The following is a 25,554-nucleotide window of genomic DNA, read 5'->3' on the forward strand; positions in this document are numbered from 1 at the left end:
CATTGGAAAAGACCCTGATGTTGGGAAAGACTGAGGGCAAGAGGAGAAGGGGACAACAGAGGACAAGTTGTTTGGATGGCATCATGGACTCTGTGGACATGAGTCTGAGCAAACTCTGAGATAGTGAAAGACAGGAAAGCCTGACATGCTGCAGTCCATGGAGTCATAAAGAGTGGACCCAGCTAAGCAACTGAACAACAAAATGGTTTGCCATAGCTTTTCCCCAAGGAACATGTCTTTTAATTTTCTGGTTTCAATCACCATCTGCAGTGATTTTGGAGCCCAAGAAGATAAAATCTGCCACTGTTTCCAAGTTTTTCTCATCTATTTGCCATGAAGTGATGGGACCAGATGTCATGATCTCAGTTTTTTGAATGTTGAATTAAGACATCTTTTTCACTCTTCTCTTTCACCATCACCAACAGGCTCTTAATTCCTCTTCACTTTCTGCCATTAGAGTGGGTATTGATATTCTCTTGGGAATCTGGATTCCAGTTTGTGATTCTTGCAGCCTGGGATTTCACATGCTGTTCTCTGCATATAAGTTAAACTAGCAGGGTAACGATATACAGTCTTGATGTACTCCTTTTTCAAGTTTGAACCAGTTAATTGTTCCATGTCTGTATTAACTGTCACTTCCTGTTTCACACATAGGTTTCGTAGGAGACAGGTAAGGTGGTCTGTTATTCCCATCTCTTGAAGACTTTCCCACAGTTTGTTGCAGTCCACACAGTCAAAGGCTTCATAGTCCACGAAGCCTAAGTAGATGTTTTCCTGGAATTTTCTTGCATTTTCTATGATCCAGTGGATATTGACAATTTGATCTCTGGTTCTTTTGCCTTTTCTAAATCCAGCATCTGGAATTCTCTATTCACATACTGTTGGAGCCTACATTGAAAAATATCAAGCCTTACCTTGCTAGCATGTGAAATGAGCACAATTGTAGGGTAGTTTGAACATTCTTTGGCTATGTCAAGTCATTTTCTGTAATGTTTCTGGCTCTCTCATGATTAGTTCCTAATTTCTTCATGATGTTTTCCCAACAGTCTTTTTTTTTTTTTCTCATCAATGTCCTTTATTTTTTTTAAATTTTATTTTATTTAACTTTACAATATTGTATTGGTTTTGCCATATATCAAAATGAATCTGCCACAGGTATACATGTGTTCCCCATCCTGACCCCTCCTCCCTCATCCCTCCCCATACCATCCCTCTGGGTCGTCCCAGTGCACCAGCCCCAAGCATCCAGTATCGTGCATCGAACCTGGACTGGTGACTCGTTTCACATATGATATTATACATATTTCAATGCCATTCTCCCAAATCATCCCACCCTCTCCCTTTCCCACAGAGTCTAAAAGACTGTTCAGACAATGATGTAAAGAACAGTCTTTCCCAACAGTCTTGAAGACAAAAATTTTCACCTATCACCTAAGTTTCTTCAATGTAGGCTACCTTCTAATTCTCAATCTCTCACCTCAATAGCCACCTACATATGATAATTTAGTTTTTGGATTTGAACCAACGTTTTTTTGTAATTTAAAGGGTATTTTTACATCATTTCATTCATCCTAAAATGTTGCTAGGAATTTTTTCAAAATGAAATTCAAATTCAGGTAGATCAAGTGATTAATCACATTAAGCTGCCTTGCACACATGACACTGGGTCTGGGACTTGGGATTTAGTACATTGGAGCCCAACTTTATTTATTTATTATTATTTTTTAATTTTATTTTATTTTTAAACTTTACAATATTGTATTAGTTTTGCCAAATATCGAAATGAATCCGCCTGCACAACAAAGGAAACTATTAGCAAGGTGAAAAGGCAGCCTTCAGAATGGGAGAAAATAATAGCAAATGAAGCAACGGACAAACAACTAATCTCAAAAATATACAAGCAACTCCTACAGCTCAACTCCAGAAAAATAAATGACCCAATCAAAAAATGGGCCAAAGAACTAAATAGACATTTCTCCAAAGAAGACATACAGATGGCTAACAAACACATGAAAAGATGCTCAACATCACTCATTATCAGAGAAATGCAAATCAAAACCACTATGAGGTACCATTTCATGCCAGACAGAATGGCTGCGATCCATAAGTCTACAAGCAATAAATGCTGGAGAGGGTGTGGAGAAAAGGGAACTCTCTTACACTGTTGGTGGGAATGCAAACTAGTACAGCCACTATGGAGAACAGTGTGGAGATTCCTTAAAAAACTGGAAATAGAGCTGCCTTATGATCCAGCAATCCCACTGCTGGGCATACACACTGAGGAAACCAGAAGGGAAAGAGACATGTGTACCCCAATGTTCATCGCAGCACTGTTTATAATAGCCAATTTTATTTATTTTTCATTATATTATAGTGTTCTAAACACAGTTGATTGCATTGTACACTGCTAATGTACTTATACTGGTAAGTGAATCATGTCTTCAGGAGGTCAAAGGAAAAAATAACTGATTTCCAGTATCTAAGTATAGAAAAGCAAAGTTTCCTGATATTCTCTTCCTTTATACTGTGCAATAGAATTGTAAATTAGTAAAAGAAAATGTGTTATACATAGACAACAGCATTGTCTAACTCAATGAAACTATGAGCCATGCTGTGTAGGGCCACCCAAGACAGATGGCTCATGGTGGAGAGTTCTGACAAAATGTGGCCTACTGGAGAAGAGAATGAAACCAGTAGAACCCCAAGAACAGTATGAAAAAGCAAAAAGATAGGACATTGAAAGATGAACTTGCCAGGTCGGTTAGGTGCTCAATATGCTACTGGAGATCAGTGGAGAAATAACTCCAGAAAGAATGAAGAGATGGAGCCAAAGCAAAAGCAACACCCAGTTGTGGACATGACTGGTGATGGAAGCAAGGTCTGATGCTGTAAAGAGCAATATTGCATAGAAACTTTGAATGTTAGGTTCATGAATTAAGGCAAATTGGAAGCAGTCAAATTTTCCTTTTGATGGCAAGAGTGAACATCAACATTTTAGGAATCAGCAAACTAAAATGAACTGGAATGGATGAATTTAACTCAGATGATCATTATCTAATACTGTGGGCAAGAATCCCTTAGAAGAAATGGAGTAGCCATCATAGTCAAAAAAAGAGTTCAAAATGCAGTACTTGGATGCAATCTCAAAAATGTCAGAATGATTTCTGTTCATTTCCAAGGCAAAAAATTCAATATTATGATAATCCAAGTCTATGCCCCGACCAGTAATGCTGAAGAAGCTAAACCTAAGAAAGTTCTATGAAGATCTAGAAGACCTTTTAGAACTAACACCCACAGAAGATGTCATTTTCAATATAGTGGACTGGAACACAAGAAATACCTGGAGTAACAGGCAAATTTGGCCTTGGAGTACAGAATAAAGCAGGGCAAAGGCTAATAGAGTTTTGCCAAAAAAAAAAAAAAACACACTGGTCATAGCAAACATCTTCCAACAACACAAGAGAAGACTCTACATATGAACATCACCAGATGGTCAACAACAATATCAGATTGATTGTATTCTTTGTGGACAAAAATGGAGATGCTCTATACAGTCAGCAAAAACAAGACCAGGAGCTGACTGTGGCTCAGATCATGAACTTATTGCCAAATTCAGACTTAAATTGAAGAAAGCAGAGAAAACTACTTAGCCATTCAGGTATGATCTAAATCAAATCACTTATGATTATACAGTAGAAGTGAGAAATAGATTTAAGGGCCTAGATCGGATAGACAGAGTGCCTAATGAACTATGGACTGAGGTTTGTGACCTTGTACAGAACATAGGGATCAAGACCATCCCCAAGAAAAAGAAATGCAAAAAAGCAAAATGGCTGCCAGAGGAGGCCTTAGCAATAGCTGTGGAAAGAAGAGAAGCAAAAGGCAAAGGAGAAAAGGAAACATATACCCTTTTGAATGCAGAGATCCAAAAATAGCAAGGAGAGATAAGAAAGCCTTTCTCAGTGATCAGAGCAAAGAAAGAGAGGGAAAAAAACAGAATGGAAAAGACTAGAGATCTCTTCAAGAAAATTAAATATAACAAGGGAACATTTCATGCAAAGATGGGCTCAATAAAGGACAGAAATGGTATGGACCTAACAGAAGCAGAAGATATTCAGAAGAGGTGGCGAGAATACACAGAACTGTACATAAAAGATCTTCATGACCCAGATAATCATGATGGTGTGATCACTCACCTAGAGCCAACATCCTGGAATGTGAAGTCAAGTAGGCCTTAGGAAGCACCACTACGAACAAAGCTAGTGGAGGTGATGAAATTTCAGCTGAGCTATTTCAAATCCTAAAAGATGATGCTATGAAAGTGTTGCATTCAATATGCTAGCAAATTTGGAAAACTCAGCAGTGGTCACAGGACTGGAAAAGGTCAGTTTTCATTCCAATCCCAAAGAAAGACAATGCCAAAGAATGCTCAAACTACCACATGATTGCACTCATCTCACACACTAGTAAAGTAATGCTCAAAATTCTTCAAGCCAGGCTTCAACAGTATGTGAACTTCCAGATGTTCAAGCTGGATTTAGAAAAAGCTGAGGAACCAGAGATCAAATTGCCAACATCAGCTGGATCATCGAAAAAGCAAGAGAGCTCCAGAAAATCATCTGTCTCTGCTCTATTGACTATGCCAAAGCCTTTGACTGTGTGGATCACAATAAACTGGAAAATTCTGAAAGAGATGGGAATACCAGACCACTTTACCTGCTTCCTGAGAAATCTGTACGCAGGTCAGGAAGCAACAGTTAGAATTGGACATGGCACAACAGACTGGTTCCAAATAGGAAAAGGAGTACGTCAAGGCTGTATATTGTCACCCTGCTTATTCAATTTATATGCAGAGTACACCATGAGAAACGCTGGGCTGCATAAAGCACAAGCTGGGATCAAGATTGCCAGGAGAAATATCAATAACCTCAGCTATGCAGATGACATCACCCTTATGGCAGAAAATGAAGAAGAACTAAAGAGCCTCTTGATGAAAGTGAAATAGGATAGTGAAAAAGTTGCCTTAAAGCTCAACATTCAGAAAACTAAGATAATGGCATCTGGTCCCATTACCTCATGGGAAATAGATTGGGAAACAGTGGAAGACTTTATTTTGGGGGGCTCCAAAATCAACGCAGATGGTGACTTCAGCCATGAAATTAAAAGACCCTCACTCCATGGAAGGAAAGTTATGACCAACATAGACAACATTAAAAAAAAGAGACATTACTTTGCCAACAAAGGTCCATCTAGTCAAAGCTATTGTTTTTCCAGTAGTCATGTATGGATGTGAGTGTTCGACTATAAAGAAAGCTGAGTGGGGAACAATTGATGCTTTGAACTGTGGTGTTGGGGAAGACTCTTGAGAGTCCCTTGGTCTGCAAAGAGATTCAACCAGTCCATCCTAAAGGAAATCAGTCCTGAATATTCATTGGAAGGACTGATGTTGATGCTGTAACTCCAGTAATTTGGCCACCTGATGCGAAGAACCGACTCATTTGAAAAGACCCTGATGCTGGGAAAAATTGAAGGTGGGAGGTGAAGGTGATGAGAGAGGATGAGATAGTTGGATGGCATCACTGACTCAGTGGACATGAGTTTGAGTAAACTCCAAGAGTTGGTGATGGACAGAGAGGCATGGCATGCTGCAATCCATGGGGTTGCAAAGATTCAGACATGACTGAGCGACTGAACTGAAATGAACTGAAAAGAAAATGTGAATCACAAAATTGATTGGAAAAGAGAAAAGCAGTGCCTTGTGAATGTGTCCTGAAATAAAGTGGTTGGGCACAAATAAATGTCAGAGAGGGAATCATGATCAAGGGGGGAAAATCCTAAGATTTTCATTTTCACTGTCCTATAATTGGGTGATGTTTTGAATTTTTCATTGATGATCTTTTTACATTTCGTTTTGAAACAGAGAAGGTATTTGCCCGGGTAGTCATTTGACCATGTTGACCAAGGATTTCCACAGTTATACAGACTAACCTAACTACTTTTGACTTAAAAATGTGACTACCATACTGGAATATTCTAAATGAGAGTACTTCTTACATGATCAGTCCTTTAACACTAAGATATAGCACATATAAAGGCAGGATCACATTCCAGTGTACTACAGCAAGTACCAAAATATATATTTGCAGGTTTCTGCAGCAGTTGTTTTATTCATGCCAGTCACCTGTTGTGTGTGTGTTTGTGTGTGTGTTTGCTTGAATTTTTAAATTAAATTATTTACCCATACTATCCATTGGATTTGTATAATACTTATGTTCTCCACATGAATTAATATGATGGAAATTCTTCAGTATTTATATATATATATATATATATATATATATATATGAACAAATGGGATATTTACAAGATTCTCATTCAGAGCCCTAAGTGTTAGCCTCAAAATGACAGAGGTTACATTGGCAACTTCATATAGATTTTCCCAAAGGAAAGAAACATTTAGAGCATTCAGATATCTTTGTCCTTCACGTTCTTTTTCTTGCCCTCATCTTACACCTCAATGAAATTGAGAAAAATATATTTTTTTTTTATTCCACAGAAAGGCTTGCCTTGATATTAAAGAGCAATCAATTTATAGAACTTGGAGAAGAGATTTTTTTGTGCCCTAATGAATGAATTAAAATTTACTTTTAGAGTCATTTTCTTTATGATACTGTTTCTGATTTCAATGGCCTAAAAATAATGTCTTTCTTTTGAATATGAAGATTCATTTTGGAACCAATGTTCTAAAGACATATGAATGTGAATGCCATTGAATAATTTAATGGGACTGTGCAAAGCAAATAAAGCAGTCCTTGCCAACAGAGTAGAGAAACACTAAACGCAAGAAACTTTGTCTGCACAAGTAAACTGTTCTACTCAAACACATACAAAAAGAGGCAGATCATCAGTTAGCTGCCCCTTTTTATGTGTAGCAAACAAACCCAGTTACATAAGGAGGAATATTCAAGCTGGCATTAAAGTTATCAGAGGGCCTGCAGAGATTCCCTCTGGAGCTTCCAAGACCAAATTCAGTAGCCAGTAATTTCTACTTTCTTAGATAATATGCAAGGGCCATGGTGCTGATTAGCTCTTAAATCACACTCTCCCAGGAAAAAGTAAAGCCTTTACTTTTGTTAATGGGCAGAGACATGTACCGGGTTTCCTCTTTTTCACCTTCAATACTGCCCTGGCAGTTGTAAGACACAATATGAGAATTATGTTGATGTCTGTGTGTCTGTCTGTGTAAGAAGTTGAAGAGTTTGCTCCTCTGAGGTGTACATTGATTCTTTATTAAATTAGTAGTAAAAGGTTCCCCATGAATTTAAATTCAGAATTAGTATGTGAGTCATAGGGAATAAATCAAAGGCGGGGAAAAAAGAAAAAAACTAACAACTTAAATTTTTGAATTTTTATGTATGAGAACTATAAGTAAAAGAGAAAGAGTCATGTAGGAAAAGTAATTCCATTAAATAGGAGAGGAGTTTGATCATCTTAATATGTAACATACAATTCAGTGACATTTCAGGCATATGAGTGAATAATTGACAGAGGAGATAAAAATAAACAAAAACAGTCAACCTTACCATCAATAAAATGTCATTCTGATTTTTTGAGGTAGAATCACTTTTAACTGGGATATATCAAGTTAACTTACCATTAACTGATCTACCACCAACTAATATATTGGAAAATATAGGGTTTTTTTTTTCTTTTTTTAATGTGACATTTACTTACAGTTAGCAGAGAAATACCTATAAGTAATGGAAATTGTATACAATCATTGAGTCTTTAATATATAGTATTACATATTTTGCTGTTTCAGTCCCTAAGTCATGTCTAACTCCTTGCATGAACTGCAGCATTCCAGGCTTCCCTGTCCTTCATCATCTCCCAGAGTGTGCTCAAATTCATGTCCGTTGGGGCAGTGATGCTAACCATCTCATTCTCTGCTGCCCTCTTCTCCTTTTGCCTCCCATCTTTCTCAGGAGCAGGGTCTTTTCCAGTGAATCAGCTCTTGGCATCAGGTAACCAAAAAATTACAGCTTCAGTATCAGTCCTTTCAGTGACTATTCAGGATTGATTTCCTTTAGGATGGAGTGGTTTGATCTCTTTGCAGTCCAAGGGACTCTCTAGAGTCTTCTCCAGCCACAATTAGAAAGCATCAGTTTTTTAATGTGCAACCTTCTTAATGCTCCAACTCTCCCATCCATACATGACTACTGTAAAAACCATAGCTTTGATTATATGAACCTTTGTCAGTAAAGTAATGCCTTTGCTTTTAATTAAATGATAGTTATTTTAATACATAAATTTTATTGACTTTATTTACTCACTCTTTCCAACTTACCTATAAATTCACAAATGAATAGATGATCATTTTCCTGGAGATTAATGCCTTTCTCATGAACAGAGAAATAAATTTCTCTCTCTCTGTCATATATATATATATATATATATATATATATATATATATACACATATATATATGACATAGTTTCTCAGATACATCTGCCTTTTTCCCATCACACAGAGCATGGTTCACTTACCTGCATCTACATGAGAGTGTTACTGAGAACTCAGCTCAGGGAAAATAATAAAGTGAAAACATATATCAAGCCAGTTCTCTGGAGTTTTCATGGTCTATTTCTTTGCTGGAAGCAAAGATGGATAAAAGTATTTACCTCTTAAATGTTTACCTAATATTGTATGAAGCAGTGACCTTAAGTGGTCTTTACAGCTCATAGACCACACACACAAAACTATGAATAAGCAATTTTTATTCCCCTGAAACTAATGGTTCTGGGACATTCTTCTCCACTTTTAGAGAACTGCAAGTAATAGTCTCTGATAAAATTACTATAATTCATAAATGGCAAGGACCAGATTTCTGAATTTAGGTAAAAGTGAAAGATGTAATGAAATAAAGAGCAAAGAAAAATTGTCATGGCTTTATTAGAAAAAGTTGATTCAGTTGACTTGGAACTCCAAATTTTACCTTGCATAATCAGTTAACTAACCAATATTTGTAACGTCAACCAATGCCTCCTGTGTGTCAGGATATAAACTCAAATTCCTTCAAGTGCCAGGTAGTCAATGAGACAAACAGGTAGGAGATCTAAGCTGAACATTTTGTAAATGTCCTTCTACATATAGATGCAGCTACTCATTTGTTTTTCTCCCTCTCATGCATGAGGATAAATTCACTGATATCATAACTTCTGATTTTGAAAGAAGCCAGAAATTGATACCTATGTATAAAATTTACATAAAATAAATTTTGAAACAAACTATTTTTGTTTTATAAAAACACATTATTTTGTTTATTTTTAAATACATTATATTTACTTTAAAATGTATAATTTTTGTTTTAAATCAATATTCTGTTTTACAAACAGGCTAAATAAAATGTATTTTGGTAGAATTCAGCTCACAGGTTTCCAGTTGCAAAATTGTGGGTAAGACATTGTGCTGGACATTTTTAAGTGAGACACTGAAGTTTTAAGATGTAACTGTTGCTCTCAAAAGCTTTCCATAGCAATGAAAAGAAAGGTATACGTAGAAACATGAAATTAAAAAAAAAAAAGTATGGAGCAATCTCTCCCCCTTATTTTCTGTGAAAGTAGCAACAGTAGGACCCATATACAGAAGGATGACTGGACCCAGCAAGCTGAAGACATGGCCTGGTGCATTTGAAGCCCATGCGGGTAAGAGTTGGTAGATTGGGGGCTTCACAGTATTGAACTGGGGAGCCAAAATATAGGAAAAGAAAAATAAAATTAGAATGAACCTGAAATATAAGATCAGAATTGAAGATATTGCTACAAGTTCATACTTTTACACATATACAACTATGTTATATATATATATATATATACACACACACACACATAAAACATTTATATTCATGTATATATTCATATTTATATATGCTTTTCTAAATCACCAACTCAATGGACATGAGTTTGAGCAAACTCTAGGAGATGGTGAAGGACAGGGAAGCTTGGTATTCTGCAGTCCATGGAATCACAAAGAGTTGGACACAACTTAGCAACTGAACAACAAATTAAATATAGATGTATGTAGATGGGTATAGAAGTGAGATATATAAGTGTGTGTGTGTACTCACACTTGTTTTTTAACTCTCTTCTCTGAAATGACTTGGAGCAATGACACTCCAGTATCAGCAAGAACACTGAATGTCCAAATCTTGGTTTCCATATAACATTTCCAGTAAAATAAGCAGAGAGAATTAGAAGGAAAGCATAGAATAAGCTTATACCATTTTTCTGGGCCAAAAAGTTTTTTAAAAATGTTCAAATAATAAACGGAAATGAAAAGGAAAAAGAAGCTAGACTGAAAAGATTTTTAGTAACCCCAAACTAAAGCAATTTGAGAATCTTTTAAATTTGTATCCTAAATCATTGGAGAAAATGGAAATCCATAGGACCCACTAGGAAGAAAGAAAGAAAGAAAGAAAAAGACAGGCAGATAAAACTCCCCTTTTAATAGAATGACAACTAATGAATGTATAAAAAGTGAAGTAATCTGTAAACACTAGCTGCTGTTGCTAAGTCGCTTCAGTCGTGTCCGACTCTGTGAGACCCCAGAGACTGCAGCCCACCAGGCTTCCCTGTCCCTGGGATTCTCCAGGCAAGAACACTGGAGTGGGTTGCCAACACTAGAGGAATAATTAAATCATGAAAAAAACATCAGTAGTTATTAAGATTACACAAATGAAAGCATTTGCAGGGGCATATATTTATACAAGAATCTTAAGATATCTGAATGCAAAATACTTATTGCATAGAATAACTTTATAGAGTAGAAAACTCTGCCAGGAAAAAAAAAAAAAAAAATCTCAGTCAGACTGATCTGGACTTCCAGAAAGGAGCTTAGAGAGTCATCTAGAGCCTCAATTTTTCAACTGCTCCCCAATGAACATCTTCAGGCTTCCTGATTTTTGTGACCAGTGGTGTTTACAGGGCAGTATATATTTGCATTCTTAAAAAAGCTGCTGCCCAAGAGTATGGAAGAGTTTTCCAGACGAGCAAAAGGAATACACAAGATAAAAAGATATAAATTGTGACAAGAAAAAAATAAAACATGAAGGGGGGAATAAAATGTAGAGCTTTAGGATATGTTCAAACCTAAGTCATCTAAATGAAGTAGATTGTTACAAATATAAATTTTACATATAACCTCAAAGTAAGTTGAAAGCCAAACTTATAGTAGATACACAAAAGAAAATGAGAAACAAATCTAAGTGTACCACTAAAGACAGTCATCTAGCTACATGGACAGAAAGTAGTAAAAAAAAAAAAAAAAAAGAAGAAGAAGAAAACAGAGAAAACAGAAGAAGAAAACAGAGAAGAAAGAAAACAGAGAAGAAAACACCAATGTACCCGGAAAACGAATATCAAAATTGTAATAAGTACATATTCATCAATAATTTTATTAAATGTAAATGAACTAAATTCTCCAATAAAAAGACACAGTGTAGTTGAGTGTATAAAAAATAATACTCATGTATATGCTGCACACAAAAATCTCTCTTCAGATATAAAGACACACAGACAAAAAGTTAAGACATGGTCTTCTGGTTCAAGATGGCAGAGTAGAAGGACGTGTGCTAATCTCCCCTGTAAAAGCATCAAAATTGCAACTAGCTGTTGAACAACCATTGACAGCAGTTTACTGGAACCCACCAAAAAAGATACTCATGTCCAAAGACAGGAAGTTCTAGCGAGACAGTAGGAGGGGTGCAATTCTGATAAAATCAAATCCTACACCCACAGGGTGGGTGACCCATAGACTGGAGAACAATAATACGAAATAAGTTCTTCCACTGTTGTAAAGGTTCTGAAACCCACATCAGGTTTTCCAGCCTGGGGATCCGAGAAAGGGTCAAGGAATCACCAGGAAATCTGGCCTTGAGTGCCAGTGGGATTTGATTAAAGGACTTCCAGAGGACTGGGGGAAACACAGATTACAGTCTCTGAGGGAACAAACAAAATTTTGTAGGCACCAAGACCCAGAGGAGAGGAGCAGTGACCCCACAGGAGACTGAAACAGTCTTGTTTGACTACCAGTGTTGGAGGGCCTCCAGTGGAGGTATGGGTTGGCAAGGGCTTACCACAGGGATGAAGGCACTTCCAGTGTTTAGGTCCCAAGAGATCCCTCTTGGCCTAAACCTTCTAGGAATTTTCCATGGAGCCTACCATAGACTCCAGGGCTGGATCACCTCAGGGCAAAAAACTACCATGGAGGGAGCAGCAACCTCACCCATTAGCAGATAATTGGATTAAAGCTTTTCTGAGCAAGGCCCTGCCTGTCAGAGCAAACCCCAGTTTTTCCACCATCAGTCCCTCCCATCAGGAAGCTTACACAAGCCTCTTAGCCTCAGCCATCAGAGGGCAGACAGAAGAAGCACAGTCTCACAGTGGCTGCAGTAAAAACCATATTACAAAAAGTTAATCATCATGAAAAAAGCTGAAAGTTATGTCCCAGATGAAGGGACAAGATAAAAACCCAGAAAAATAACTAAATGAAGTGGAAACAGGCAACCTTCCAGAAAAAAGAATGCAGAATAATGGAAGTGAATATGATTCAGGATCTCAAAAAAAGAATAGAGGCAAAGATTGAGAAGATGTGAGAAATGTTTACCAAAGACCTAGAAGAATTAAAACCAAAAAACCAGAGATGAGTAATAGAAGGAATCAATAACAGAATAACTAAGGCAGAAGAATGGATAAATAACCTGGAGGACACAATGGTGGAAATCTCTGCCACAGAACAGAATATAGAAAGAAAAAGAGAGAAGAAATGAAGACAGTCTAAGAGACCTCTAAGGAAACATTAAATACACCAACATTCACATTATATTAGGGGTCACAGAAGAAGAGAGAGAAAAAGGACCTGAGAAGATATTTGAAGAAATAACTGAAAATGTCCCTAACATGGGAAAGGAAATAATCAACCAAGTCCAGGAAGTACAGAGAGTCCCAGGCAGGATAAACCCAAGGAGGAACATACCAAGACACATAGTAATCAAGCTGACAAAAATTAAAGACAGAGATAAAACATTAAAAGCAGTAAGGGAAAAACAACAAATGACATACAAGGGAACTGTTTTAAGCAAGCTTTTTCACTCTCCTCTTTCATTTTCATCAAGTGGCTCTTTAGTTTCTCTTCTCTTTTGGCCATAAGGGTGGTGTCATCTGCATGTAAGAGGTTATTGGCATTTCTCTAGGCAACCTTGATTCCAGCTTGTGCTTCATCCAGCCTGGCATTTCTCATGATGTACTCTGCATATAAGTTAAATAAGCAGGGTAACAGTGCACAGCCTTGAGGTACTTCTTTCCCAATTTGGAACCAGTCCATTGTTCCATGTCTGGTTCTGACTGTTGCTGCTTGACCTGTATACAGATTTCTCAGGAATCAGGTGAGGTGGTCTGGTATTCCCATCTCTTTAAGAATTTGCCTGTTTGTTGTGACCCACACAGTCAAAGTCTTTAGCATAGTCAAAGCAAAAGTAGAAGTCTTTTTGGAACTCTCTTGCTTTTTCTATGATTCAATGGATGTTGGCAATTTTATCTCTGGTTCCTCTACCTGTTCTAAATACAGCTTGAACATATCAAAGTTCTCTGCTCATGTTCTGTTGAAGCCTAGCTTGGAGAATTTTGAGCATTACTTTGCTAACATGTGTGTTGAGTGAAATTGTGTGGTAGTTTGAACATTCTTTGGCATTGGCTTTCTTTGGAATTGGAATGACTGACCTTTTCCAGTCCTGTGGCCACTGCTGAGTATTCCAAATTTGTTGGCATATTCAGTGCAGCACTTTCACACCATCATCTTTTAAGATTTGAAAGAGCTCAACTGGAATTCCATCACCTCCACTATCTTTGCTCATAGTGAAGCTTCCTAAGGCCCACTAGACTTCACATCCCAGGATGTCTGTGATCACACCATCATGGTCATCTGGGTCATGAAGATCTTTTTTGATTAGTTCTTCTGTATATTCTTGCCACTATATTAATTCAGTTCAGTTCAGTCGCTCAATCATGTCTGACTCTTGGCAACCCCATGAACCGCAGCACGCCAGGCCTCCCTGTCCATCACCAACTCCTGGAGTTTACTCAAACTCTTGTCCATTGAGCCAGTGATGCCATCCAACTATCTCATCCTCTGTCGTCCCCTTCTCCTCCCACCCTCAATCTTTCCCAGCATCCGGGTCTTTCCCAATGAGTCAGCTCTTTGCATCAGGTGGCCAAAGTATTGGAGCTTCAGCTTCAACATTAGTCCTTCCAATGAACACCTAGGACTGATCTCCTTTAAGGTGGACTGGTTGGATCTCCTTGCAGTCCAAGGAACTCTCAAGAGTGTTCTCCAACACCACAGTTCAAAAGCATGAATTCTTCTATTTAGTAGATAAAAAAAGACAACTTCAAGGAAGAATATTGTGGACAGAGTATTCAGAAAAAATTCATCTACAAGCCACACATATTACCCTATACCTACTTTATATGAAGGCTGTAACAGGAACTCTTTAATGGAAGAAAATCTACAGCGCATTTAAAAAAGAGAGAGAACTTGTTCTCTGCCTATTTTGTGCTCTTCTTTGATCTTTTTTGCTTCTCTTGCAGCCACATTTTTTTTTTCCTACTTTCAATCTGTGGAAGCATTAATGAATACTTACAAAAGGGAGCTTAGGTTAGCTCAGGGCTTCATTTTCAGTACATTAGTTAAGAGGACACAATCCTGCTGAGCTCTTAGGTGAACTCTGGGTTGGTTTTGTGTAAAAAATGCTCAAATTGTGATCAGAAAATGGAAACTTTCATTTCTGAATGTCAGTCTTCACGAAATGAAGGGAAAAAATCAAAACAAACAAACAGACACACACACACAAAAAACTGTGAGTGAATGCCTTGAATTAGTTAAGCACTTACTTTTCTAGTTATTCACTAACAAGTCAGAAGAGAGTGATGCTAATATCACCAATAATGGGGTAATATGTTATCCTTTTTAGTGAATGAAATATTTGCTAGCTAAAAAATAATAGTTAATTGTGTAGAAGATAGACATGGAACATGAGAATTTACAGCTCATTAGCCCAAATTGTGTTATACAAAATTATTTTAGAAATTGAGAGACCTTAATGTTATAATAGTCTTCCCTGATAGCTCATTTGGTAAAGAATCTGCCTGCAATGCTGGGGACCCCAGTTCAATTCCTGGGTCAGGAAGATCCACCGGAGAAGGGATAGGCTACCCACTCCAGTATTCTTGGGTTTCCCTTGTGGCTCAGCTGATAAAGAATCCACCTGCAATACAGGGGACTTGGGTTTGATCCCTGGGTTGGGAAGATCTGGTGGAGAAGGAAAAGGCTACCCACTCCAGTATTCTGGCCTGGAGAATTCCATGGACCAGGGCATCACAGACAGTCAATCACAACTGAATGACTTCCACTCACTTTCAATATTGTAATGTATCATATTTGTTATATTTATAATAGCAACTCATATTTATCAAAAATTTTATCTGTGGCAAGTACTGTTGTAATTAAGCCTACTTAGCTGTGACTGTACACACTGAAAGCCTTAAATATAAGGAATATATAAAGGGCATGCTTGTATGGTCAGTCATGTATGACTCTGTGGCCCCATGGACTGTAGCTTGCCAGGCTCCTGTAGCCATTGAATTTCCCAGGCAAGAATACTGGAGTGGGTTGCCACTTCCTTCTCCAAGGGATCTTCCCACCCAGGAATGGAATCTGAGTTTCAAAAAGGGCAAACAAAAATTAAGACACTATATGATGAAACTATATATACATTTTTATACATACGTTTCTTATAAATTTGTATAGCAATATTTTGATGGAAGAAAAATAGAAAAGTTGTAAGTGATAATAGTCCTTCAAGTCAGATAGTGTCAATATAATGTTCATTTAAAATAATCAGTCCCCTTTGTAATGCCAATTAAAACTTTAATCTGCTGTCTCACTAACTAATAGCCAGAGTTAATCAGAAGGATATTCAAGTTGGAATATGGCATTCAATCAGTGATTTTCAAAGATTTTTAGAAAATGTTTTAGAAATATCTTAGTAATTTATTACAAAAATACATAAAAGTAAATTTTTCTTATTTATTCCTGAAAACAGAAGAAAAACCTAGCTAGCTACCCCTACCTTTTTTGGCTGTTTTTGAGTGGGGTTTGGGGAAGAACTTTTCCAAGAAACAGATTGGGGTGAAAGACAATCTCTGAGAAATATAAGTTGTAAATCACTAAACTATATCTCCAATATCTTAATCAAATCTAAATTTCATGATCCTCATGATTCTAATGTCTTGGTGTTAATGATATTTGGTCATTGGAAAGCTCCAGGAAGGCATGGTAGAGGAAGAAAATTTGTAGTTAGAAAGTTTCTAGGCATTGTCTAGACTATTAGTTTTAATTAGTGTTGACCCCAACACTACCTCAGCTTTGTTTTATCAGTCTAACCTATCTTCCTTATTTATTTCTTGGTATCCAAGACCTTACACAAACCTCAGATTAATTATAATCAGCCCTATGATCTATGGTGGGGCTTCTCTGGTGGCACACACAAAGAGTCAAGCATGACTGAGCTACTAGCACTGTGGTCTATGATAACTAGAAAGATATAAAATCCAGTTTCTTTTCATTCAGTAACTCAGTCATGTCCAACTGTTTGTGATCCCCATGGACATATGGGGTCATTCCAGGCTTCCCTGTCCTTCACCATTCCAGGCTTCCCTGTTCCTCACCATCTCCTGGAGTTTGCTCAAACTTATCTCAACTGAGTCAGTGATGCCATCCAACCATCTCATCCTCTGTCATCCCCTTCTCCTCCTGCCTCTGTCTTTCCCAGCATCAGGGGATTTTCCAATTAGCCAGGTCTTCGAAACAGGTGACCAAAGTGTTGGAGCTTCAGCATCAGTCCTTCCAATGAATATTCAGGGTTGATTTTCCTTAGGATTAACTTGTTTGATCTCCTTGCTGTACAAGGGATTCTCAACATTCTTCTCCAGAACCACTGTTCAAATGCATCAATTCTTCAGCGCTCACCCTCATTTATGGTTCAACTCTCACATGTATACAGTACTAGTGGAAAAACCATAGCTTTAACTATATGGACCTTTGGCAGCAAACAATGACTCTGCTTTTTAATATACTACTTAGGTTTGTCATGGCTTTTCTTCCAAGTAGCAAGCATCTTTTAATTTCATGGCTGCAGTCACTGTCAGCAGTGATTTTGGAGTCCAGAAAGTAAAGTCTGTCACTGTTTTCATTGTTTTCCCATCTATTTGCACGAAGTTATGGGACCAGATGCAATGATCTTAGTATCTTGGATTGTTGTTAAGCTAGCTTTTTCACTCTCCTCTTTCACCTTCATCAAGCGACTCTAGTTCCTCTTAGCTTTCTGCCATTAGGGTGGTGTCACCTGAATATCTGAGGTTATGGTATTTCTCCTGGCAATGTTGATTACAGCTTGATCTTACTCCAGCTATATATTTTCTGCTTATATTTAATCATCCTTGGTGTTTATAAAGGCGATGGGTAAAGTAGGTGTTGTGTGTGTTCACTCATGTCCAATTTTGTGTGACCCTGTGGAGTGCAGCCTGCCAGACTGCTCTGTCCATGGGATTCTCCAGACAAGAAGACTAAAGTGGGTTGCCATGCCCTCCTCCAGGGGATATTCCCAAACCAGAGACTGAACCTGCATCTGCCTTGTCTCCTTCACTGGCAGGTGATTTCTTCGCCACTAATGCCACCTGGGAAGCTGTATTGCTGCACCTGCAGTTGTCGTTTTATCTCACTGTGCGCACTATTCACTGAACCCAGGGTAGGCAAAGCACAAGCTAAGAGGATAAGAAGAGGAGCTGTAGGAATTGCAGACACATTTATTCTTTCCTGGCTGATGCAGCAGCCATAGCATAACCTAACACAACACAACCTCTCTCTGGGCTGACCCAGCAGCCACAACAGTATTCTCTCCTGGCTGATGCAGCAGCCATGGCAGTAGACATGCTATATTCTCTCCTCTCATGGCTAGCCCAAGGGACAGAGCTGTGATGCAGCCATACATGCTGCCACTTTCTAGGTGGAGTTCACTGTATCCCTATAGCACAAAGTAGTTTGTGACTGAGTACTTCATGATGCACATATGCAGTGCTATAAATGATTTCAACTGTTACACAGTCATTACATAGTTATTATTTACAAAATGTGGGGCGAGAGAGCCTGAACATGGCATCTTGGCTAATTTTCTCTTTCCCTACAGAAGCCCGAGATACAAGGCTTTGAAGTACCTACACATAATATAGCTTGTTTTCTATCTGGAGATATTTGTCTACTTCAAGGATTTATGATGTATCCCATGTATTTAACTTGTTGCTTTGAGGTTCGTGCCTTTTCCTGGGAGACTCTATAACCCTGGGTCCCAAGGAAATTAAGAATTTCAATGGAGTTCTGATCTGAGTCCTCCATGGAAGGGCTGAATATTAGTATATCTACATACTATAGAACAGCCCCTTCTTTTAGGTGTATTTCCCTCAGTTTCTTTCCTACTGTTGTATATAGGTTAACCGACACGCTTAATACAAATTTATCAACTGTCAAAATTACATGTTGGTCATGTGTAGTATACTAAGATGGTTATTATCTACTCTCCGCTGCCATCCTGGAAGAGCCTCATTTGTTGTTTGTTTTTGGAAGAGCCTTTGTCCTCATTTGGACAGCCTTTAGTGGGTTTGCCTTACTTATATTGTTAAATAAGATGCACTAAGTTCATATTTTTTAATAAAACAAAAATGAATATTTTAATGATAAAAAGCACAAAGAAGATAGACATCATCAACCATTAGACACCTTAACAACAAAGAAACAAGATATATAAAGAAAAAATCAGAAGAAAATATAAGAGAAAAGAAAAAATGTAATCATAGTGAGACATATTAACACTTCTCTAAGAATACTCTTTATGAAGTGAAGAAAAAATAAGAAAAGAAGCATCTTTAATGATGTCATCAATAATTTAAATATACTAGATTTATATTTGATGAATTTATATTAATCATATCCCACACAAATATATTTAAACTTTTGTATCTCATATATTGTTATTAGATGTTTTTAGGACATTTAAAAAAAAACTGGCAAAAAATAAACATTACTAAATTTCAAAAAGTAGAATTCTATTTTGTGTGTGTGATTCAGTTATATATTCATATATGCTATTTTTCAAATTATTTTCTATTATAAGCTATTACAAGACATTGAAAATATTTCCCTATGCTATATAATAAACATTTGTTGCTTATTTCATATCTATTTTTTAAATTAGAAATCTAGCATTCTATTCATATTAAGTCAAGCAAGTGGAATCAAAATATCATCAATTTTTTACTTAGGCAAAATTCATAAATTTTCTAAGTTTTATATATATATATATAATACATATTATTTACATATGTATACAAAAGTTTTTATAGTAAACTTGAGAAAAGCTTGAGAAAAAACATCAAATAAAAAAAGAGAGAAATTGGAATACTTAAACTAAATGAAATGGGAGAACTGAATATGAAATAGAAAAAGTGAAGCAAACTGTAAAAGTAAAATATCCTCATACAGTCCAATTGTTTTTAAACATGACTATTCATTAGAAACATATCTAAAGCTTGGGGCAAAAAATAATAATAATAATATCTTGGCATTTGTATTTTTCAAAAAATGTCAACATAATTCTGATATGCACCTGTATTTTAAAAAGTGATTACAGGCTTTTCTATTAAATGGTAGTTTAGGCGACATAGAATTCTATAATTTTCTGTGGACCAACCATAATACAATGGTAACACGTGAGTAACAGTTACATAATCACAATAATAAAAGATGTTCATCAGTTTTCACAATGAATAACCAGACAAAAAGTAAAAGAGAATTACAACTGCAAGCCATAATGGGAAAATGATTAACCTGACAATGTAAAATAATTACATACAATTTGGGGAGTTAAGCAGAGTGATGTGGTAAGTGGAAGTGTGTACGTGCAAATGTTTTCATCTGTTCAGCCAGTCTATGTCATTTGATCCCTTTACATTTAAGGTAATTATGAATATGTATGATCATATTCTGAATTCTCTTAACTTTTGTTTGTCTTGAAAACTTGTGATTGTTCCATCAAACTTGAAAGAGAGTCTTGCTGGGTATAGTATTCTTGGTTGTAGGTTCTTCCCTTTCATCACTTTAAATGTATGATGCCATTCCCACTGGCTTGTAGAGTTCCTGTTGAGAAATCAGCTGATAGCCTGAGAGGAGTTCCCTTGTATGTTATTTGTTGTTTTAATATTTTATCTCTGTCTTTATTTTCTGTCAGTTTGATTACTATGTGTCTCGGTATGTATTTAAACCAAAGAGAAAGTTTGCTTTACCAGAAAGTTGATGCCTGTGAAGCCCTGCTGACCCACACCTTCACAGGAGGTAACAGGTAGGTTTGGTTCAGTTTCCTGTGGATTTACTGCTCCTTTCCTCTGAGTCTTGGTGCTCACAGGGTTTTATTTGTGCCCTCCAAGTCTGGAGTCTCTGCTTCCCCCAGTCCTGTGGAAGTCTTGAAATCACATCCCACTATGCTTCAAGGTCAGATTCCCTGGAGATTCCTAGTCCCTTTGTTGGGTCCCCAGGCTAGAAAGTGTCACATGAGGTTCTGAATCTTCACAACAGTGGGAGAACTTCTTTGGTAGCATTGTTCTCCAGTTTGTGGGTCACGAGTTTGTGGCAGGTATGGCATTTGATTTTATTGTGATCGTGCCCCTCTTACCCTCTCTCTGTGGCTTATTCTTTGTCCTTGGACATGGGATATATTTTCTTGGTTGATTCCAGCATCCTCCTATCAAAGACTGTTCAACAGCTAGTTGCGATTTTGTTGTTCTTGCAGGAGAAGATGAGTGCACATCATTCTACTCCACCATCTTTAACCAGATGCTCTGAGTTCAAATATTTTTATGAAACTGAATCTATGGGCATTATTTCTTTCAGCACGTTATCATGATAACAGTGGTATTCATGTGTCTTTTAACTAGAGTGAAATGTCCATGCAAATTGATAAAAATTTGGCTTAAGTAAACATATAATAAACTATATCAGACACAGTAAGATTTACAAGTACTAACATTTATCATTACTCATCAAAAATTTAGGAAAAACAAGTCAAGTAGACCTGGTACAGTAGATTTTATCTTTTAATTATCCTCTTGGGTATCAATAGTTGATGCTTCCTAGTAATTCTGTGCTGACCTGGGTTCAAAAAATAATTTAATATAACAATTATAGAGAGTTTTCAATCAATTCTGTTTGCAATTCTCTGAGTTCTTTCCTTGTTTAGTGCATTGCTACCATCTAAATCTCTAGCTTTTCCAACAATACACATTTATTAAATCCTAGAGTTTAGAACAGTCCTTCATTAATATGTCAATTGCAAAGAATGCAATTTATTTTGGGGGGAGGAACAAGTCTCTCTTCTGCATACATGCAGGCAAGAAATTCTGAGAGCTGCCTCTGTAATCCTGGAACCTGTTCTGTTCTCTCTGGGGTTCTCTTCCTCTCTCTCTAACAGTCTATTGATGAATATGTAAATAATAAAGAGAGAGAGAGAGAGAGAGATTTAAACAAGTAAACTTCCTCCTTTCTATTTGTCTTTTTCTTCCCACTCTTCCTCACCTATGGTCTAGGAGACAATACTTAATATTAAAACAGACTGTAAAATTCCTCACTTTTTGGAGGTGGAAAATAATATCTCAATTGAAAAAGACACTCTCATCTAACAAAAGTCTTTTAAAAGAGTTTGATCAGGTGTTCTTCATATTATTCTCAATATTCAATTCCCCACTCCATGATCTACTGCACCCTGAAACTGTCTGTGACCCCTAACACATAGGCCACTCATCCTTAATATTATTTCAATTGGTGTTCATACTAGGTCCCTGGAATTTTTCTCTTTTCAAAGAGGACAAAATGAAGCCTTAAAGAAGTTATCAATTACTCAAAATCTTATATTTTGTACACACTTACATTCGCCAAATTTTTAGCATTATGCCATATCACCCAAAGTTTACACTGTGCATGTATTTTGATGTTTCAATCAATATGACTCACCATTTTCAGTAGGTTTTTAAGACGGATAAAAGATGATCCAGATAATCTTGGGGGAAAAGAGTGTGTGTGGCAGGAACAGAATAGAAAAACAAAAAGTCCTCAATGCAACAGGGAAAATGAGGTATATCAGATGAACAGAGGGAAGACCTAAATTATTCATGGTGAGCTATAGAATGGAAGGATGGGAAGCTGTGGTTTCTGCTGAGGAAGAGACCACGTGGCTGAGGATTACTTTCCTTGTGGACAGTGGCAGAGCTCTAAAAACAACAATGAGATAACCACACTCACCCAACTGTGAGGCACTTTTATATGTGTAGATGATGGAAGAAGGAGAATTTTGGCAAGGGGACAGCTAAAGGTTTAGAAAGACAATAATTAAATATAGAAAAATCATCAGGACGTGAATTACAGATTATGTTGTAGAGGCTAAAAAGATAAAATGGAGACTTTTTTGTTTCAATATCACTCTATTTATAAAAAGCACAGAAAATGAACTTTTTTTTCCCAAGGGGCTGAGGAAGTATCCTCTACCATCATGCTTAGTCTGCCCTTTTTATGGTAGCTTTTAATGGTGCTACTCCAGTTTAGCAGGAAACACTACACTTTATGTCTGTGCCGTCATTTAAGCGTTTCTTCCCTAAACACAATGTGTTTTATACCCTAAGTTACCAAAGGTATTGCTGCTTGGCAGAATTTCTTTTTCGTAAGTCATTTAAAGTGTCCTAGGTATCATTTTATGACAACTTTACAAGGTTTTTGTAGGTTATCATAGTTTCCTAGGTATGACCATAGTTATCCCCTGAAGATATAACTAATGATTTTACTTTCTCGTCCTCAAATTTCTGTGAATTCACATTGTAATGAAAGCTATAAAACTCATAAGATTTGTAATGAAAGTAACACTGGTTGTTCTAGAAGAAAATCAAATGTCAAGATAAAGTCTCTGGGACATTACAATACAGCTGTATAAAATTTTTCAGATATCCATGTAGGCTGCTAGTTACATAGAATTCATAAAATTATGAATTATCATTAAGAGGAAAAAGTAAAATTAAATGGTAAGGAGGCAATGGCTGGCTCCTTAGACGTAAACAGTGAGTATAATCTCAATCACTGTGTCTTGAAAACAAGCAGAAAAAATATGAAGCATGAATTCTTATGAGATTGCACACAGTTCTCCAACACTAATAAGGTTTTAAAGAGAATTTTCATGTGACAAATACATAATAGCATACAGCTTAGTAAGCTCTACGCTAGGCACCATGAGGAATGCAAAAACAGTTTACAATTAGAAATATAAATCTATATGTATTATTTATGAGTTAGTAAAGGGAAGTAGAAAATATTGGAAGAAAACATATTGTGTCATGTTGAATTGAATATAATTGACAGAAAAGGATATAAAGACTGAACAAGGTAAACATAAATTCTTGTTACAGATGAGCTATTATTTTTACTATCTTTGACTCATTGATTTATCTTAATTTTCTCAACTAAAAAAAAAAAGATAGTATATTTTAGAATGGTAAAACAAAATTGTTAAAAAAGGTCTTTCTAAACTACAATACTTTGTTTTTCACACTTTAAATTAAAAGTATTATTGGAATAGTACAGATATATAAACAGCTGTGTCCAAATTAGCACCAAGCTGCTTGTATATATGATTCAAAACTATAACGGCACAACTTAGTTGCTGACTTGAAAGAACAGGCTTTATAAAATCTCACCAGTTATTTAAAAAATGAGTATTTCATATAAGTTCATATACTTGATCCAAGTACATGAAGTTGATCTAGCTTCTTTAAAATAAATAGCCACAATTGGATGAAAATGGCAAACAGAATGTGTATACAATCGAATTTCCTTTTCCCCACAGTATTACATGTCTCTGTTGAAAACAGAGACCAGTGAAAGAAATCTGTTGACTAACTTAAAAATAATTAATGTGTCATTTAATAAGCCATCTGAAAGAGTTTCAGTGGACAGGAAGATTCAAAGTTTTCTCAACAGTTTTGACTAATTAAAATAAAAATGTGAACCATCTTTAAAAATATATATATTTTATGCAACTGAAAGGAAATAATAGATGTTCTGGTAACAGTGAACTTTGTACATATATGAGGTAAAGTCATTTGTAAATTATATTTAAAATAATCAGGGGTTACTCATATCTCCAGAACTATCTAACAGATGCTCTATCAATATAGATAGCAAGAAACTAAAGAAAAAAATGAGCTTAAGAAATATCCTTCAATTTTCAAATTAAAAAAAAAATATTTAAATCAATTACATGCCAACAGCATCCACAAATATAAAATGCCTCCAATAACAGATAATCAGAGAACTATTGAGAAGGTTGGAAAGGCATCTTTCCACAATCTTCTCATAATAAAAACTAAATGTCTGCCTTTAGAGAGTAATTTTTTTCAGTTATTGATTTATAGTAAAAGATCATAATTAGATTTCACTTTACTGGAAAAATAAAACCCACATTTTCTTGGAGGGCAAAACAAAAGCTGTGTGCACCAGAACCCAGGAGAAAGAAGCACTGACCCTACAAGAGACTGAGCCAGGCTTGCCTGTGGGTGTCCTAGAGTCTATGGTGCAGGCGTGAGTTGACAGTGGCTTGCTGCGGGGTCTGACCACAACCATCCTGAGAGCCTCGGTGTACTAGCATAAGTCCTTCTGAAGGAGGTTGACATTACAGCTATTATCACTACCATAGTTTGGCCTCAGGCCAAACTACAGGAGGGAGCACAGCCCCACACATCAGTAGAAAATTGGATTAAAGACTTACTAAGCATGGCCTCACCCACCAAAGCAAGATGCAGTTTTCCCCACAGCCAGTCCCTACCATCAGAAAGTTTCCACAAGCCTCTTATTGGTATCCATCAGAGGGCAGACAGAATGCAAACTACAATCATAGAAAATTAACCAAACTGATCACAGCCATTTCAAACTCAATGAAAATATCAGTCATGCTGTGGCGGGCCACTCAAGAAGGACTGGGCCTGGTGGAAAGTTCTGACAATATGTGGTCCACGAGTGAAGGGAATGGCAGACCACTTCAGGACTCTTGCCTTGAGAACCCCATGAGCTGCATGAAAAGACAAAAATATATGGCACTGAAAGATGAACTCCCCAGGTTGGTACATGACCAATATGCTAATGGAGAAGAGCTGAGAAATAGCTCCAGAAGGAATAAACAGGCTGAGCCACAGTGGAAGCAAGCCCAGTTGTGGATATGTCTGGAGGTGGAAACAAAGTCCAATGCTGTAAAGAACAATATTGCATAGGAACTTGGAATGTTGGGTCCAAGAATCAAGGTAAATTGGAAGTGGTCAAACAGAAGATGGTAAGAGTGAATATTGACATTTTAGGAATCAG

The sequence above is a fragment of the Bos indicus x Bos taurus genome, chromosome 24 (assembly GCF_003369695.1).
Source record: "Bos indicus x Bos taurus breed Angus x Brahman F1 hybrid chromosome 24, Bos_hybrid_MaternalHap_v2.0, whole genome shotgun sequence".
Lineage (NCBI taxonomy): Eukaryota > Metazoa > Chordata > Mammalia > Artiodactyla > Bovidae > Bos > Bos indicus x Bos taurus.